At 37.0% G+C, this 12375-nt stretch overlaps 1 long non-coding RNA gene across 1 annotated transcript; it reads right to left on the reverse strand.

The window, feature by feature from the left end:
* Window positions 1-1944: 1944 nt before the first annotated feature.
* Window positions 1945-12135, reverse strand: LOC150081185 (uncharacterized). Its single transcript, XR_016547277.1, has 3 exons — window positions 11969-12135; window positions 2201-2618; window positions 1945-2107 (listed from the first exon to the last, which is right to left on the reverse strand). It is a non-coding gene; the product is annotated as an uncharacterized LOC150081185 (long non-coding RNA).
* Between the last annotated feature and the right edge of the window lie 240 nt (window positions 12136-12375).

Genomic DNA, 12375 nt, shown 5'->3' on the forward strand with positions numbered 1-12375 from the left:
CTGGCAAATGCACTTTTTGACGAAAATATTAACTGGGAACGAATATTGAGCTTTTTTTTTATTTTCGTAAGTGAACTGGCAGTCCGTTTTAAAGATAAAAAAAACATTATTAATGAAATTGCACGTGTAACTGTATCCTATGTAACATCCAATCTTTTAATTTGGATAAATAATCATGGAAATTGGGAAGGTTTCATTCATTTTGATGAGGAAAGAAATTCAAGGTACTGAATATTTAATTATCATACTATATTACTTGTGTTTCAACATTTCAGATTGTTTTTTAAGAAAGGTTTGTACATAAAATTTTTGTAATTTGTAAATTAGAAACCAAAGCAAGGTGCAAGCCTGTGTCTAATTTTGGTGTAAACCAATAGTTCAAAGTAAGTAGAAATTTTTATATATCTCTTTGACACTTAACATCACACATAAACTAAAAAGATGAAACCTAAGCGTGCGGAAAGTTATCGGTATTTCCAATGAAACCTTTTTTCACAATTTAATATTCTTTTAATATTTCTTATTAATATATTGAAATTTAATTCCCCCCCACTCCACATATTATTTTAATATGAATCAATTACTTATTTTTTCCGAGTTCTCTAAGTTGTGTTTCATTAATAAATTAAACTAACCACTAGGGCAGTTCAAGCTAGCCACTAGCATCAAAAATATAAACTAAATAACATTTGTATTCTTTTTTACCAATGACAGTCATAAATTAGTAATTTGGCTTATTTTAGGAAAGAAAGAATTTTTGGGCTGCAACGATGTCTTATTTAATACAAGTCTCTTTCGTATTCAGCAGTCTTAGGTAAACTAAATAGCATAGTCCATTAAGCTCATTAAAATAAAAAATAAATTTTCTGTTTATACTCCGGCACGACAACCAAGTCAGTAGAGTTTACAATAAATCGTTAATACAAATATTTATCGTATTTAGTAGTCACGGGCTTGAACCCTGGTCCACTCAAGGAACGCGTGCTATGCACCCTCGCTCCTGACCACTGGGCTACGTCAGGCCCCCTAATAAACTAAACTAACCACTATAGGGCAGGACAATCTTAAAAAACTACCATTTTCTGCTGAAGGGGAGGATGCTAGTGGTTAGTATAATTTATTAATGAGACGACTTACTTAGAGAACTCTGAAAAAACAAGTTCACTATTCAAAATGGTTCATATCTATGAATGTGATGGTGGCAATAAGAGGAGACTTTTGGTGATGTCACCCTCTATGTATGTGGGAAAGAAAAATAACATCTGTACTTTATTGCCAATGACAGTTATAAGTTATTAGAAAAGAAAATTTGATAGTTTTATTGTAGAAATAGGTGACAATAAGAGGTGACTTTTGGTAATAGTTAGACAAAAGTCATTTTTTCTTACTGCCACGTACCTAGAGGGTGGTATCAAGAAAAGTCGCCTCTAACTGCCAACATCACAGTTGGTTAAAGTAAAAATATATTGAGAATAGTTTAGCTAGAAAAATAAAAAAAATTTTGGATTGTAGCGATTTCTTGTAGATTAGGTTGGGTTTGGTTTAGGTTAGGTTGAGAGTCGAAAGAAGGAACTCAAATATTAATATCTGGAAAATAAAGAATGTAAAATTAACGATTTGAATCTTATCTATGATTAAAAAGTTCACTTGTGACATTGTTAGTCAGGAGCGGATTAAGGTTGATTGAGGCCCCAGGCGCAGAAGAAAATATTGGGCCCCTTAAAAAAAAGAGAGACAGGGAAAATAAAAATACATGTTAACCATTTTTTTTAAATAAATAAAAAATATTATGTACTATTAATGTTTTATTTCCAATAAAATTTGAATATAATATATGTATAATATAATTAATAATAGCGTAATAATAATCAGAGTTTTGAACTAATAGTTGAACATATTAGTTCAACTATTAGTTGAACTAATATGTTTAACTAATTTGTTGGGGTTTTGCGTGGGCCCTTCAGAAGTCGGGGCCCGGGGCGCACGCCCGGTGCGCCCGCCGTTAGATCCGCCTCTGTTGTTAGTAATACTACCTCATTCAAATTTCTGGATTCAGTTCGGTTCGAATTGTTTACTTCCTACTTCGATTCTTCCTTTATCAGGTTTTCTGAAAGAAAAAAGTTCGCGACGTTAAGAAACTGATGTGCGATAATAAATATTGTAAACGACAACGGTACATTAACTAAAATTTTCGACTTACTTGATTAATTTCAGTTGCATATGAAAAGATGAAATTTAGTCCTGTTGGTTAAGTAGGCTTCCGGAATGTACCCGATGATTCGAGTCATACGGTCAAAAAAATGCATAACCACAAAATCATTCTGAGGTCGTCCTATATTAAAGAAGAAAATTCTCCCACAATCATATAGAGAATTATCCATTCATTTGGTTGATCATTTTTTCTAATTCTTCATCTTTTTCCTTTTCCTCAATTAGTTTGGTCACCATTTTTTCTAATTCTTCGTCTTTTTCAGCTTTTGTTATGCTGTTATTATCAGCAGGTTCAAGTTCTTGAACAATACCCAATATTTTTCACTCAGCTACTGCAATTTCATCAACTTCAGTTGCATTCAGTTTTGATGACATTGTTGGATTGGATTTATTTGACTTCTTAAGAACTAAAAAAGAAACAGGAAATTATTGATAGAATGTCAGTAAATCCCACATCCACACAATGTTGAACACATGTTAACAACCATGTCTTAATAAAATGTCATAATAACCAAATAATGAAAATAAATAATAAAATTATTTGAAACATACCAAGATGTCATATGTGGTTGTTTCAACTCGAACATGTTTTTAATTTGTGTCATAAGAACCTTTGACAAAATGACTTGGTCCTACCAAAATGCTACATAACAATCTTTGACAAAATGTCATGTCATCCTTTGTTTCACCCAAAAACTCGAACATTTATTTTCCATACAATCTCATTCTATACATGTCAAAAATTAAAATTAAAATTGAAAATATACCTCACATGTAAACATGAATATCATTTCAATAAATAAATCACATCAAAATGAACACATATTTATGTGCACTATTGAATTGGAAACAAATAGAAATATTAAATTTGAAAAAAGTTTCATTGAAAATTTGTAACATAGCTCAACCAATAGAACAGATCAAGCTAGTCACTAGTGTCAAAAATATAAACTAAATAACATCTGTATTACTTCTCAACACTACTAGACAGTGTACTTTTGGAATGGACTTTTATCTTTTGCGAGCAGGGCAGGACAAATTCATAGAAAACTGGTTACTAACATCTGTTTTGCTTACATTTGACAGCATTTGGAACACATTTAGTTTTACTTAATTTCACTGTTCAAATTAACATTTAACGTTTACATAGCTACTATTCGTTTTTGTTAGAATAAGAAAATTTTTGATAGTTTTATTGTAGGAATTAAATTCTGTTTTCCCTAGTTCGGAACTAACCACTAGGGCAGATCAAGCTAGCAACTAGCATCAAAAATAAAATTTGTATTCTCTGTGACTTTATTGCTAACGATAGCCATAAGTTAATTAATTTGGCTAATTTGGTTTATTTTAGGAAAGAATAAGAATTTTTTGGGCTGTAGCAATGTCTTGTATAATACTAGTCTCTTTTGTATTCAGCAGTTGGCAGGACAAGCTTAAAAAACTATACATAGAGAGTGGTGTCACCAAAAGTCACCTCTTAACTGCCAATATCACATTCATAGATATGAACCAATTACATTTTAATTGAACTTATTTTTTCAAAGTTCTCTCTAAGTAAGTTGTGTTTCATTAATTCATAAATTAAACTAACCACTAGGGCAGATCAAGTTAGCCATTCGTTTTTTCTGGACTTAGTTGGTTAAAGTAAAAGTATATTGAGAATAGTTCAGCTAGAGACTCTGCAAGAATAAGAATTTTTGGGTTACAGTGATACAGTCCATTAAACACTAAGAAGAAAACAACATATCTCATTAAAAAATTAAACCACTATAGGACAGGACAAGCTTAAAAACCTATACATAGAGGGTGCTGTCTCTAAACTGCCAACATCATAATTAGCAATAATCAGCATGGCTTTCGAAAGAACAGGTCCTCCTTAGATCTCATGATCAAAGCTGAGTTTGCAATTCGTAATGCCTTTGTGAAAAATGAACATCTTGTTATGGTTTCCATAGACATAGAAAAGGCATTTGATACTACCTGGCGTCGTGGCATTCTCAGTGACCTCCATGCTCTAGGTCTACGAGGCAACCTTCCTATATTTATCAGGAATTTTCTCAGGACTCGTTCGTTCCAAGTTCGATACCGCAACTCGCTTTCTATGACATATTTACAGGAATAAGGAGTGCAACCCTTTTTACCCTAAGAATCGATTCCATCACAAAAGATCTTCCAAGTACTCTTGAGACCTACCTTTCCGCTGATGATCTCTCTATTTCTTGCCATTCTCTGAATATGAGATCCATTGAACGGCAGCTGCAGATATCTTTAAATAAAGTCCAAAGGTGGGCAGAGTTAAATGGCTATCATCTATCACAGCAGAAAACTGTTGCAATCCACTTTTGTAATCAATGGAAAATGCATACAGATCCCGAACTTCAGATGCAAAACTTTACTGTTCCAGTGATTAACAACATCAGATTCTTGGGATTAATCCTTGACAGGAAACTAAATTTCCTTGAGCACGTTAAATTTGTGTGTGTATCCTGCCTCAAAAAGCTGAACATACTAAGAGCTTTATCTGCCTTGTCTTGGGGAGCAGATCGTACATCTTTGTTGCTCTTATATAGAGCATTGATCAGATCCCGATTGGATTATGGTGCTCCTCTTTATGATTCCGCCCGTAAGAGTACACTGCGATGGCTGGATCCTATAAAATTTGTACAATGTGCTGAAACAGGATTTCGAAATATTTGCAATAGACATAACTAATATCCCAGGTCAGGGTTATGACAATGGAGCTAATATGAAGGGAAAAGTTTCAGGTTAGGTCAGGTAGAGATTCAGGCAGGACTTTTACAAGAAAATTCAAGGACATTTTTTACATGTGCTTGTCACAGTTACAATCTAGTTCTAGTGTAAAGGTCATTGCTTCAGGACAGGCCGAAACCTGTCCTGAAGCAATGGCCTTTTTTTGGAACACTTCAACGTCTGTACGTGCTCTTTTCAGTATCAACAAAGAAATTGTCATTTTCCAAAAATATGTGAAGGATCTTTCTGTAAAGCCTCTCTGTGAAACAAGGTGGGAGCATCGAATGCAGTGGAAGTTATCAAGTTGGCGATTTCGATGATGCACTTTTGGAAAGAGCATCAGAAGAAGCCCAAGCAAGATGTGAAGATAAATCACTAACCAGGTCAAGGAATACAAGTTTCTTGCTTCTTTAGTATTTTGACATGATTTTATTTGTTTCACGTAAGTAAAGAACTGCAAAGCGATTCTACAGATCTTGCTACAGCTCTTTCTTCTTCTTCATTTAAAAACCTCCTGCACTGGATGTGAAAGTATTGAGAGACTGGCTTTAAACAAATCTTAGTTGGTGCCACAAAAAAAATATCATTATTATTACCCGTAATTGATTACATAAACCCGTATTTGTCACTAAATTGCGTCAATTTGCCTGTTTCGCTGGACGAAAAAATCCGTTACTGGGGGGAAAAACCTTGCTATCTACGCCTGAGACCGACTAACTCAGCCACGGAGTGAAAAAAAGCCCATTTAGGTTCTTCGCGTCGTCCGCAGGATTCGAACCCGGGCCTTTTCCACCCGGTTGGAAGTATCTCCAGAATTTCCCACAAGAAGATTACAAAAAATTAAGAGGCACTTCAATTGCCAGCCTGCTGATGAATGTATAACAAATCCGAAGGAAGCTTACAAGGTAAACTGCTTTAATGAAATCGTAGACAAGGATTTGCAGTCTCTAGAATCATGTTTCTAGAAGTTAATAAGACATACCAATCTTTTTGGTTTCTTGGGTAAATTTCTAAGAATTCCAAAGGACGAGTTAAAAAAACACGATGCAGATTTAGAAATCGGCACTTTCAGATGCTAACATCATTGAAAGCAACGAATTGGCCAAATCTGTGAAGGTGGCAGATATTGATGGTCATATGCAAGGACTGAAACCATTTCTTCCAGAATCGTTGTCCGAAAATTATTTAAACATTTTACAGTTTCTCTCAACTAATGACAGAGCCACTCGATTTTCGGATCTATTGATATCGCTAAGAATATTTTTAACGATTCCAGTGACTGTAGCGTCTGGAGAAAGAAGCTTTTCCCGATTAAAGTTTATTAAAGCTTCATTAATTGAATTATAAATATTTGAATTATAAATTATACAAATTATTTAATTGAAACATATGTAACGTCGACAACGGTTCAAGAGAGACTCACCAGTCTTGCTATTGTATCCATTGAAAGACAAGCAAGGAGGCCTTGGGTGCCAAGCGATTGTGACTGAGCGATTTCACTGCGATTCTCAAAAGGTGAATTCTAGTTCTCTTTTACGTTCTTCTCCTTAATAAATCCTTTTATTTAATAGCAGCTCTTTTTTCAAAAGTACTGATCGAGAGCAAGAAAGGAAAATAACCTTTCTGTTTTTCATATTTAATAGACTAACTCCTACTAATTTCGGTTTGTCACACCTGGCACTGCTCCTGCCTCCCCGTGGCTGGGCCGGTAACCTTGCCAGAAAAGTTTATCTGCCAGGGGCTAAGAGGAGCCAACATGGAACAAAATATATTTCCATCTATAGAGTCGACAAACTGTCGGCCAGAAACCAAACATGAACATGATTCGTCACAAGTAAAGAGGTTGAAAACCAATCGCTCTGTGACAGACTTACCAGCATTTTTAATAATGCACTCACTATCAGAACAGCCTCTCAGTACGTTATCCCCTTTCCTAATCCAAAAACATCTGGAAAGTATTGCAGGGTCTCCCAAGACAGTTAAGAGACCGCAATCAGGGGACTTACTTGTTGAAACTCTAAACTACAGGTATTCTGAAAAACAACTAAAAATTACAAATGTTGTTGGTATTCCAGTTAACGTAATTCCACATGCAACCCTAAATACATCAAAGGGTGTAATATCTAGTTTGGACCTGACGAATGTGACGGAGGAAGAAATTAAAGAAGAGCTTCATTAAAAAATGTAATCGCTGTAAAAAGAATTATGGTCAAAAGAGACAATATACTCATACCTACCAGAAATACCATTCTCACCTTTAACAGTCTAAATTTGCAATCATCAATAAAAGCAGGATATCTTCTTTGCCGCACTCGTCCTCTCATACCCAATCCGTTGAGATGTCATAAATGCCAAAAGTATGGCCACTCTCAAACGACTTGTAGAGGCAACCCAGTTTTTCCCAACTGTGGATCCTCCGATCCCATTCAAAGTGATTGTTCGGTGAAAGGAATGATCTGTCCCAACAGCAAAGGCAACCATCCTGCCTACTCTAAGACACGTGAGAGATGGAAAACGGAGAAAAATATTGTGAAATATAAAGTTGAAAACAAAGTTATCAGGAAGCAAGAAAATTAATTGCACCCAGTATACCTAACCGTACCCATGCCAGTATCGCAAAAAAAAATATCAGACAACAGCCACGCAAACTGATGTTAATGTTCCACATAACATATCAAGCTCCAAATTGGCTCGAGCTGTCCTCTCTCAGCAAGAGTCCAATACCCTGAAGCACTCAGACCAAGCAAGTAATACACCTCTTAAGATTCCAGCAAAATCTCTTCGTCCACCAGTGATTGCTACTACTTCAAATAATCCTAATTCATCTTCAAAAAAGATTATTCAGGACACATCGACGCATCCAGAGTATTCAGCCAAACAGGAAGATCCGATTCTGGAAATATTTGTAGATGAAGAAGATTGTAGATGAAGATTGTAGATGAAGAAGATAAACCCTTTCTCTGTAGAACAGAGAAAGGGTTTTGTCCACGAATTTCGAGGAAAACTTTTTTAACAACTGAGAAAAAAAAAATAATAACAACACTTCTGTATTAAAGAGAAAACATTTCTCTTGATATCTTTTAAACGTAAGTAACACGATGAAACCCAAAAAAATTAATAACAAATAATTTTTGATGAGTTTTCCTTTTAGTGCCACCGAATGCGTGCCATCCGGGCTGGCAGTCAGGGGAAAGACGGCCTTCACTGTACAGCACTTGCGTGCCATTCTACGAAGGTGTACAAGTGGGTACACATTCTCGCTGCTTGTCGCCGAGATCGGAGTAAGCAACGGCATGTCACATGACCAGTGAATGTGTATGACGTTGACACCACGTGACTAGCTTTCGAAACTTTGGCCAGTTCTGTGGACGTGTGTGGCAGGCACGAGCCGGTGGTAAAAATGCATCGATTTTAGCGCTACTTCGCACGTGTACAAGTGGGTGCCCGCATTTTCTCAGACTGCTGTTGCCGACATCCGTGGAATAGCGCCATTGACGTACATTCTGTGAAACGGCCGGTTGGTGAGTTCGACGAAAAGCGCGGGCATAACGCCGTTGATGTCATGTGACCAGCTTACTAGGGCAATGCGCAGTCTCGACAGTTGTCTCCGGACGGATGCCGCACGACCAAAATGTAATAGGTCACATGATCGGAAGTGTCGTCATAAAAATCACGTGACCTCTTCGGAGAAGCAACGTCTGTCAAACACGGCGTCAGGTCAGGCCACGCCCAGAGAACATTCAAGTTAGGTTTCCGTACCCGTTTGTAAACTTTAACCCTTTTCTGCCCCATTATTTTTACTCTGCATAAGGCCCACCGCTATGCAAATCTATCGCTTCAGCAGCTTGTTGAAACGATTTTGTTGTGGCATTTATTTGTTTAGCGTTCGAAATGCCGTTTCCCCGACTAATGGCCTCGTGGTTCTCCGACGAGATGAGGCCTAATTGTCAGTCTTTTCTATCCAACTCGATATTACTTTCAGTATTGTCTACTTGTCTCTAATATTGGCAGATTACGATTGCATATTTCACATATTTCGGTGCTTTGCCGATGGGCGCCATTAAATTTCTTTTAATTTGGACCTTTTTTGCTAAATTAATTAGCATTGTTTCTCCAACCGTACTCTATTCTTCATTATTTTTGCTTTTATTGCTGTTCTATTAGTTAATTTAAGCTTCACTCTCCTGGTTGGCCACACTACTGGCATACATGTCATTATATCTTTACCTCGCATTTTATACTTAAATACACACAATATGTTGTTTTTGCATATTTTCTGCTACTGATGTTTGCTCTACTATTTTTCTTTTTTTTTTTTTATATTTAATTTTGTACTCATTTTTGCTGTCTATTCTTGAAGTTTAATTGGGTTTAATTTTAATAATACAATATTATATATATTACCGAAATTACGTATGAATTTTAATATAAAATTAAAATCAGAATTAAAACATATGCCAATTAGTACGACAAAACTGTAGAGCGAAATTTTAACCTAAAAATTAAAATTTAATAGAAATTTTTGCTGTCTGTTCTTCACGTTTGCTCATATCCAGCCAGTTCCTAAAAACGGTGACAAATCCCTCCCATCCAATTATCGTCCCATTGCAATTACTTCTACTCTTTCTAAAGTAATGGAGAAATCAATTAACCGCCAACTCTTAAACTACCTATAAACCTTCCGTCTGATCAACGATCGCCAGTATGGATTCCGTCAGTGTCGATCCACTGGTGATATTCTGGCTTATGTTACCCATTTATAGACTAACTCAATGGAAATGTTCGGTGAAACACAAGTAGTTGCTCTTGACATCTCAAAGGCTTTTGAGATTTCTTTCCCCCACTCTTTTCCTTTTGTATATTAATGACCTTCTTCCATTGACTGGAAATCCTGTCCATAGTTTTGCTGATGATAGCACATTGCATTCCATTTTCCATTTTGAGAAACCTTGCCCTGCTTAATCAGCTTCAACTTCTCGAAAATCTGCTAACAATTCCTTAATTGCGGATCTCCAGGTAATTCTCCAGTGGGGCATAGACAACTTTGTTGATTTCAACCCTTCTAAAACTCAGTGTTGTCTTATATCTCGCAAAAAGGATTCTTCTGCTCCTATGCTTATCTTTAGTGACACTCCGATTTCTAGGCAAAATGATATATCTCTTTTGGGGATTACCCTGACTTCTAATCTCTCTTGGCACAAGCACATTACAAATATTGCTTCCTCTGCATCTAAAAAATTTGGTTTTCTCTTTCGCTCTCGGCGTTACTTTTCTTCCAAACAGCTGCTCACTCTGTATAAATCGCAAATCCGCCCTGCCATGAAATATTGTTCCCACATCTCGGGTGGTGCCCCCAAAACCTCTCTCAGGTTTCCTGATTCCATTCAGAAGAGGGCAGTTAGGTTAAATAATGACTCCTCTCTTTAACAGAGTCCCTTCACTCGCTGTCTGATAGACATACTGTTTCTGCTGCATGCCTCTTCTACAGATACTTCCATGGGCACTTTTCTTCTGAATTGGTTTCTGTAAACCCCGCTCTCTCTCTCTTTCAAAACAGTCCGAAAATAAGCCAACATCTATTTACTGTCCAACTTCAAACCCACAGAACCAACTTTTCATCTTCCTCATTTATTCATTCAACTGCCGTTTTCTGGAACAACCTTCCTTCATACGTATTTCCGGAAAATTACAATCTACAGAAGTTCAAGTCCAATGTCAACAAATATTTTCTTTCGTCTTCTCAACCTCCAACCCAAGCACGGTACCAAGTACTATAGGTTCTAATACCTCTCGTGTTTGGGATTCACATAAAAAAAAAAAAAAAAAAAAAAAGTGGTGGTACTTGGTGGGTGCCGTTCTGATAAACGTGAAATATTACCAAAAGAGATGAATAAACAAACTACTAAAATAAAACATTTTTTTGTTGTTTGGTTTTCAGTTGCATTAGCAACTACGTCCATATTGCTCCGGGGATTATTCCCTGACCTTTCCGCTTCCTCCGTATTTGGTGGTCACGGGCTTGAACCCCGGTGTAATCAAGAAGCGTGTGCCACGCACTGCTGCTCCTGCCCACCTGGCTACGGAAACGCCATAACAAAACAATGTAATAATAGATTGACCATTGTGCCCATATTGACAGAGGCCCACGAGGCCAATAATGGTCATTTCTTTTATTTTTTTATGAAAACCCTAAACATGAAAGGTATCAAAAGCTATAGTACTTGGTACTGTGCATGGGTTGAATGAGAAGTATAGGGGCGGGATCCGGAAACTTGGCTCTAGAGACTAAACATGTGGTTTCACCACTTCAAGCCTCCAATAAGCAAAGTGGTGGTACTGCACAGGTTGATGAGAGCCAGCTACCACCTAATGAAATGGAATTGTTGCATCCATCCTTCGATCGGTTCCCCTTTGCGACGATTAGTTTAGCGATTGAAATACAGCCATTACAGGAATACGGATAAAACAAAAGTATCTTAGAGGGAATGATGGATGGGGAAAGAAGAAGAGGAACACCAAGGAAAAGGTATGTAACACAATTTAAGGAAAATAGAACAATAAATTCTTAAGAGGAACAAAATCTTAACAGAAATAACGACGAAGGCTCAACAGAGTACAATCCAAGCAATAGCTGCTGCTGAGCTTCGAATCACGAGACTGAGGCAACTGAAGAAATACCTCAGCAACGCTTAGAGAGCACTAACTCGAATTAAAGCTGAAAATGTATTGTGTTAACGAACATAACTAGAATAAAGAATTTTCTCAGAGCGCGAGATAGTAAAAGAAAGAAGGCACAAAGTGGAGAAAAAAATGTCCGACGTCTGGGTCGACAGCTCTGCCACGTCACCAGCAGGACGCAAAGATGGCTGCCACATCCTCAGTAAGTTCTATGAGGAATTCAGCGACGAAAACCAGATATCACGCGATCATAGCAATGGTATGTTACGAACTATGCGCACTTCATATTTTCGTGTATTTATAAACTAAAAGAAAGAGAAATTCATACCTGGCCGCCTCTCAGAAAGATTTCCTTTCTCCGCGACTTGCATTCCAGTGACCACTGCTAGTACGAGCGAACCGCGCTGCAGCCTCATCTACTGCGCAGTTACAGAGTTCTTCCCCAGGTCGTTGTTTTCCATCCAATCACACGGCGAGAAGCTGCTGTGACGTGGCGTCGTTTGGAGGCAGAGCAACAACTGTTTTGTGAACTGTCCTTGCTGCAAAATTAAGCACATTAGTCTATTGAAGAAAGTATACGTCCGCAAATAATATAGTTCCGTTAAAAGTGCGTAACATTCAGATTTAAAATTCTGTTTTAATCGCAAATTAATTATTTCGTATAACTAGATCGTAGATAGCAAAAGATACACTAGGACAATTCGGGAAAAACTGTAAGAAGAGGAGGGTAAAGAT

Source organism: Mastigoproctus giganteus, chromosome 8, assembly GCF_048544385.1.
Source record: "Mastigoproctus giganteus isolate SK-2022 chromosome 8, ASM4854438v1, whole genome shotgun sequence".
NCBI lineage: Eukaryota > Metazoa > Arthropoda > Arachnida > Uropygi > Thelyphonidae > Mastigoproctus > Mastigoproctus giganteus.